Consider the following 7,817-nt stretch of genomic DNA (forward strand, 5'->3'; position numbering starts at 1 on the left):
TGGATGTTTTATATGCATTTATATGCTATTTTATATTATTTTTGGGACTAACCTATTAATCTAGAGCCCAGTGCCAGTTTCTGTTTTTTCTTTGTTTTGACTTTACAGAAAAGGAATACCAAATGGAGTCCAAATGACCTGAAACTTTACGGTGATTATTTTTGGACCAGAAGAAGCCCATGGAGCATCGAAGATGGATCAGAAGAGTCCCGAGGCCACCACAAGGGTGGAGGGCGCGCCCTACCCCCTGGGTGCACCCCCCCTACCTTGTGGCTGCCTCGTGGACCCCCTGACTTGTTCCCGAGGCCAACACCTCCTATATATCCCCAAACTTCCAAAACAGAACCTAGATCGGGAGTTTTGCCGCCGCACGCCTCCGTAGCCACGAAAAACCAATCGAGACCCTGTTCCGGCACCCTGGCGGAGGGGGGATCAATCACAGGTGGCCATCTTCATCATCCTGGCGCTCTCCATGATGAGGAGGGAGTAGTTCACCCTCAGGGCTGAGGGTATGTACTAGTAGCTATGTGTTTGATCTCTCTCTCTCTCTCTCTCGTGTTCTTGATATGGCATGATCTTGATGTACCATGAGCTTTGCTATTATAGTTGGATCTTATGATGCTTCTCCCCCTCTACCTTCTCGTAATGGATTGAGTTTTCCCTTTGAAGTTATCTTATTGGATTGAGTCTTTAAGGATTTGAGAACACTTGATGTATGTCTTGCATGTGCTTATCTGTGGTGACAATGGGATATTCACGTGATCCACTTGATGTATGTTTTGGTGATCGACTTTCGGGTTCTGTGACCTGGTGAACTTATGCATAGGGGTTGGCACACGTTTTCGTCTTGACTCTCCGGTAGAAACTTTGGGGCACTCTTTGAAGTTCTTTGTGTTGGTTTGAATAGATGAATCTGAGATTGTGTGATGCATATTGTATAATCAAACCCGCGGATACTTATGGTGACATTGGAGTATCTAGGTGACATTAGGGTTTTGGTTGATGTGTGTCTTAAGGTGTTATTTTACAACGAACTCTAGGGCTGTTTGTGACACTTATAGGGATAGCCCAATGGATTGATCGAAAAGAATAACTTTGAGGTGGTTTCGTACACTACAATAATCTCTTCGTTTGTCTCAGCTATTAGTGACTTTGGAGTGACTCTTTGTTGCATGTTGAGGGGTTGTGATATGATCCAATTATGTTATCATTGTTGAGAGAACTTGCACTAGTGAAAGTATGAACCCTAGGCCTTGTTTTAAAGCATTGCAATACCGTTTTCGGTAACTTTTGTTACTTGCTACCTTGCTGTTTTTACATTTTCAGATTACAAAAACCTATATCTACCATCCATATTACACTTGTATCATCATCTCTTCACCGAACTAGTGCACCTATACAATTTACCATTGTATTGGATGTGTTGGGTACACAAGAGACTCTTTGTTATTTGGTTGCAAGGTTGTTTGAGACAGACCATCTTCATCCTACGCCTCCCACGGATTGATAAACCTTAGGTCATCCACTTGAAGGAAAGTTGCTACTGTCCTACAAAACTCTGCGCTTGGAGGCCCAACACGAGTCTACAAGAAGAAGGTTGCGTAGTAGACATCAAGCTCTTTCCTGGCGCCGTTGCCGGGGAGGTTATTGCTTGAAGGTACATCTTTAGATCTTGCAATCGAATCTTTTAATTTCTTGTTTTATCACTAGTTTAGTCTATAAAAGAAAACTACAAAAAAATGGAATTGAGGTTGCCTCATATGCTTCATCTTTTTAATATCTTTCTTGAAAATGATGGAAAGGAAAATTGTGCCCGGGTGTTAGAAGAAGAAGTCTATAAAATGTTTGGCACTAAATCTTTGAATGATGAGCATGATCGCAATGTTGTTAGTATGAATTGTTTGAATATCGATGATGCTAATGATATGCAAAGCTACAAGCTTGGGGATGCTATGTTTAATGATGATTATATTTTTTGTCCCCCAAGTTTTCATGAGCAAATTTATTATGATGAAAGCATGCTTCCTATTTATGATGATTATATTGATGAAAGTGGGTTTGGAAGAGTGTAAACTTTAGGAAGTAATGATCCCACTATTTTGGAGGGTGTTGAATCTTATTGTGATAATTATGAAAGTGGATTTGGAGAGGTCATTGAGGGAGTCCTGTATTCGGGGGTCCTCAGGTGTCCGGCCTAGGAATATGGGCCAGGTTGGATGGGCCGTAAAAGATCAAGCTAAAGACCATCCTTCGTGTCTGGTTGGGACTTCTCCATACGTGAACGACAAGATTAGAGTCCGGGTGTACTGTTTCCTTCCCTGAGGAACCGACCTTGTACAAACCCTAGGGCCCTTAGGTGTGTATATAAACTGGAAGGTTTAGTCGATAGAGGCGATTATTATCATCATAGGCTAGACATCTAGGGTTTAGCCGCCACGATCTCGAGGTAGATCAACTCTTGTAACATCTATACTCTTCGAATATAATCAAGCAGGAGTAGGGTTTTACCTCCTTATAGAGGGCCCGAACCTGGGTAAACACTGTGTCCCTTTATCCACTATTACCATCGATCCTTAGACGCACAGCTTGGGCCACCCTACCCGAGATCTACCGGTTTTGACACCGACATTGGTGCTTTCATTAGAGCTCTGCCATGCTGTCTACAAAAGCGATCCATGGCTCGCCTATTCATCAACGACGATATCACTTCTGGAAGGAGCCTGACTCCTGGGCATGCCCTCTAGCTCAGTGGTTTCACCGTAGGAGCTTGTACGGCCGTCAAGCCCACAACACCCACTACAGTCGCCGAACACCGTCTTCGCATCAGCCTTGAGTACTCCGAAAAGATGGATCTGGCAGATGTCTCGTCTTTGAACGAACTGCTGGACTGCATCGCCGCCCTGGAATCTCAATAGACTATGATCGGATTGGGCTAAAGCCTGACCAGAGGGAAATTAATCACCCATCGATCACCCACCTCGTAGCGGTCATTTAGGAACTGGCTGAAGACACTTCCCTCCCCATGTTGAAGACCAAGTATGTTCGGGTCTCCGAATCCCCTGATCCGGGTACTCTCCCTTTGGACGGGACTTCACGTCTTCCGTACTCTGGCTCAGGCATAGGATCGTGGGAGCCCTTGGACCTCCCCGGACCTGAACCGGTCGCCTCGGAGACCCTTCATGCTCCAAATGCAGATGTGGGATAGGATCTAAATTTTCAACCACCCACCCACCACAATCAATATTCTCCAAGAAACTCAGGTCCTCCGGATATATACGACCTGATGTATATGGGGCAGCAACCTCAGGAAACGGTCCACCACTTTTGGGCCAGATTCCTGCTTGTTAAAAACAAGATCAAAGATTGCCCCGACGACGACATAGTTTCGGTCTTTCATCGCAATTGCACCGACGAGGGGATTTTGAATGCCCTTGACCATTGTCACATACAAAGCTTCACAGAACTATCACAGGTGGTGCAAAAATACTATGCGATGGAAAGCACATGGAGGCCCCAGAAAACTCAACTGGAGCCCCCTGTCTTTAAGCAGTGTGCAGCTCGAACTAAACGGACATACCCTAGCGGGTCACCCGACGACCAATCGATGGGCAGAAAAAATAAACCCTTCATGGGACATAGGTCCGTTCTTGACGAACTTATGGACAAGCCCTGTCCGATACATGCCACTCCGCGCACAGACCCAACCCATAGCCTTTGAGCATGTTGGGTACTCCGACAAGTAGCAAAGAGTGGAGAGGTCATCCTCACCACCACTCCAAAGAAATACCCTCAGGAGAGGGACGGCTTTAATGTCCTTACGGTCTTCGAGACCTTTTCTTCAAATAATTGGCGCAAAAGGGCACTCTGTGACCTCACCGGAGTCCACCAAGTTACGCACTAAGCCCATGGAATGACACGACAATAACCTTTATAGCCGAAGACGAACCAAAGGCTCGATTAGTCCGAGCACCCGCCGCCCTAGTACTAAACCCCATTGTGGATGATTTTCGGCTTACTAAAGTGCTCATGGATGGCGTCAGTGGGCTTAACCTCATTTATGAATACACGCTCGATAAAATGCAGATGGATAGATCACGCATCGAGCAAAGCAATACCACCTTCCGAGGCATTATCCCCAGTCGAGAAGCAAGATGCTCTGGGAGAATTAAAATGGATGTGGTATTCGGCACGCCCGAAAACTACAGATCCGAAGAGTTGCTCTTTCATGTGGTCCCCTTCAACAGTGGGTATCACGCCATCCTCGGACGGGACGCTTTCTCAAGCTTCCAAGCTATACCCCATTACGGGTATATGAAGCTTAAATGCTCTGACCCAATGGAATCATAACAATTTCAAGCGACCCGGACAAAGCCCTCCGTGCCGAAAACAAAACCGCATCCCTGGCCCTCGAGGCATTATCCGAAGCCCTAGCGGCTGAAGAATTAACAAATTTACGGTCCACGGCGGATATGGACGATGTGATCCTCGATAAGAGATCTAAATCCACCTCTTTTAAGCCAGCTGAGGAAATAGTTAAAGTTCAAGTGCACCGGATGGACCCTAATTAAGAAGACAACATCTATCGGAGCACAGCTGGATCCGGCAGTGGACGCGTCTCTATGCACATTCTTGAGAGAGATTTGGGATATTTTCTCCTGGCACCCTTTAGACATGCCCGACATCCCATGCAGGCTGGCCGAACACAGTCTCAATATAATCAAGGGATTCAAACCCGTGAAGCAGACACTACGACAATTCTCTGACCCCAAGCGTCAAGCCATGGGAGAAGAGCTAGCCAAGTTGCTAGAGGCTGGGTTTATTAGGGAAATCAAACATCCAGATTGGTTAGCCAACTTGGTCATGGTACCAAAGAAGGACAAATCCTGGCGCATGTGCGTCGATTTCAAAGACCTCAATAAGGCTTGCCCTAAAGACCCTTTCCCACTACCCCGCATCGACCAAATCATTGATGCGACAGCCAGACACGATTCTTTGTGTTTCCTCGACACCCATTCCGGATACCATCAAATTAAAATGAAGGAATCGGATCAGGCCGCAACAGCGTTCATCACCCCATACGGTCCTTTCTGCTTCAACACTATGCCCTTCGGACTCAAAGATGCTGGGGCTACCTACCAACATATGATTCAAACATGCTTGGAAAAACAAATCGGCAAAACAGTCGAAGCATACGTAGACAACGTGGTTACCAAGACGAAGCGCGTCGAAACACTGGTGGATGATCTTCGCCTCACCTTCGACAACCTTCAGACACACGACATACGGCTTAATCCGGAAAAATGTTTCTTCAGAGTCCCAGCCGGAAAATTGCTAGGGTTTATTGTTTCCCATAGAGGAATTGAAGCAAACCCAGCCAAGATCCAAGCTCTATCACAATTGTCTATACCAATAGACCTAAAGCAAGTCCAAAAACTAGCAGGGTGCATTGCGGCCTGAAGCCATTTTATCTCCAAATTGGGAGAAAAAGCGTTACCACTCTACAAGCTATTACGACGCATTGATAACTTTGAATGGACGAACGCTGCAATAGCCGGATTGGAAGAAATCAAGGTCCTACTTGCAAGCAACCCAATCCTAGCCGCCCCAGGTGTTGGCGAGCCTATGCTATTATACATTTCGGCAACTAACCAAGTAGTTAGTGCCGTACTCGTCGTCGAACAAGGGGAGGAGGGACATAAATTCCCCACCCAAAAACCAGTCTATTATGTATCAGAGGTCCTCACACCTTGCAAATCCCGATACCCCCACCACTTGAAGATAGCCTATATGGTCTTCATGGCATCCCGTAAACTGCAACACTATTTTCAAGAGTGTTTGATCACAGTGGCATCCGAAGTACCACTTAACGACATTATCAATAACAGGGACGCCACTGGCCGCATAGCAAAATGGGCCATCGAGCTTTTACCGTTCGAAATAATATACAAGCCATGTTGGGCTATTAAATCCCAGGTGTTGGCTGACTTTGTCACTGAATGGATGGAAGCCGAACTCCCTAAAGAGTATAATTCATACTCCAATTGGATTATGTACTTTGACGGCTCCAAAATGCTGGCCGGATTTGGGGCTGGCGTCATCCTAACATCTCCTACCGGGGATACAGTCTGCTATGTATTACAAATTATGTATATGGACTCCAATAATACAGCCTAATATGAGGCACTTCTGCATGGTCTTCGCATGGCTGTCTCCATGGGTATACAACGCCTGGAGGTGTGTGTGGTGATTCCAACCTTGCAATATCCCAGGTCAATGGAGAGTTCACCGCAAAGGATCCAAAAATGACGGCATATCGAAACACCATATTAAAAATATCAGCTCGGTTGGAGGGACTTGAGTTTCATCTTGTCTCTCGAGATAGTAACCAAACAACCGACATCCTTGCTCGCATGGGTGCTAAGCGCGACCCTGTGCCACCTAACACTTTCGTGGAAAGGCTCTTCAAGCCATCCCTAGTATGGCAGGGTGAGATCAGAGAAGATAGTGAATACCTAGTCACACCCCAGCTGCCGAACACAATGCAGATACCATCGGGGGTTCGTATATCGAGATAACACCCTCTGCTCATGAGATCATGGCTGTTATCGCTCCCTGGACCGAACCATTCCTGGCCTACCTTAATAGGAAAGAGCTTCCCGATGATCAAAATGAAGCTCGGTGCATAGTTCGACTCTCTAAAGCCTTCAAAGTGCATGAGGGTGAACTGTACAAAAGAGCACTACCGGAGTACTCCAAAGGTGTATCTCCGAAGAGGAGGGAAGGCAACTCTTATCAGAAATACATGTTAGCCTGGGTAGTCATCACGCTGCTGCTCGAGCCCTCGTAAGCAAGGCGTTCAGGACAGGTTTTTTCTGGCCCACGACTCGACCAAACACCCAAGCCTTTGTCCAACATTGTGTGGGCTGTCAGCTTTTCGCCAATCAAATTCATATGCCTCCCACCGCATTAAAAACAATCCCCATTACTTGGCCCTTCGCGGTCTGGGGGCTTGATATGGTTGGTCCCTGATACGTCTCCAACGTATCTATAATTTATGAAGTATTCATACTATTATATTATCCATCGTAGATGTTTTATATGCATTTATATGCTATTTTATACGATTTTTGGGACTAACCTATTAACCTAGAGCCCAGTGCCAGTTTCTATTTTTTCCTTGTTTTTGAGTTTTACAGAAAAGGAATACCAAACGGAGTCCAATTGATGTGCCAATTTTTGATGATTTTTTATGGACCAAAAGAAGCCCCTAGAGTAAAAGAGTTGGGCCAGAAGAGTCCCGGGCTGTCCACGAGGGTGGGGGCGCGCCCACCCCCCTGGGCGTGGGCCCCTATCTCGTGGACGATTCAGAGACCCCCCTCACATGAGACCGACACCAAAAATTCCTATAAATACAGAAACCTCCAGAAAATAACCTAGATCGGAAGTTCCACTGCCGCAAGCCTCTGTAGCCACGAGAAATCAATCTAGGCCCTCTCTGGCACCCTACCGGAGGGGCCCAGCATCACCGGAGGGGCCATCATTCCCATGAAGGCCAAGGACCAGAGGAAGAACATCTCCCCATCCAGGGGGAGGCCATGGAGGAGGAAGCACAAGGGGGAGGACCTCTCCTCCTCTCTCTCGGTGGCGCCGGAGTGCCATCGGGAGGGGAATCATCGCCGCGGTGACCATCTTCATCAACATCACCATCATCATCACCATCCTCATCTCTTTTACGTGGTCCACTCTCCTGCACCCCGTTGTAATCCCTACTTGAACATGGTGCTTTATGCCACATATTATGATCCAATGATGTGTTG

Source organism: Triticum dicoccoides, chromosome 7B (assembly GCF_002162155.2).
Source record: "Triticum dicoccoides isolate Atlit2015 ecotype Zavitan chromosome 7B, WEW_v2.0, whole genome shotgun sequence".
Classification (NCBI taxonomy): Eukaryota; Viridiplantae; Streptophyta; class Magnoliopsida; order Poales; family Poaceae; genus Triticum; species Triticum dicoccoides.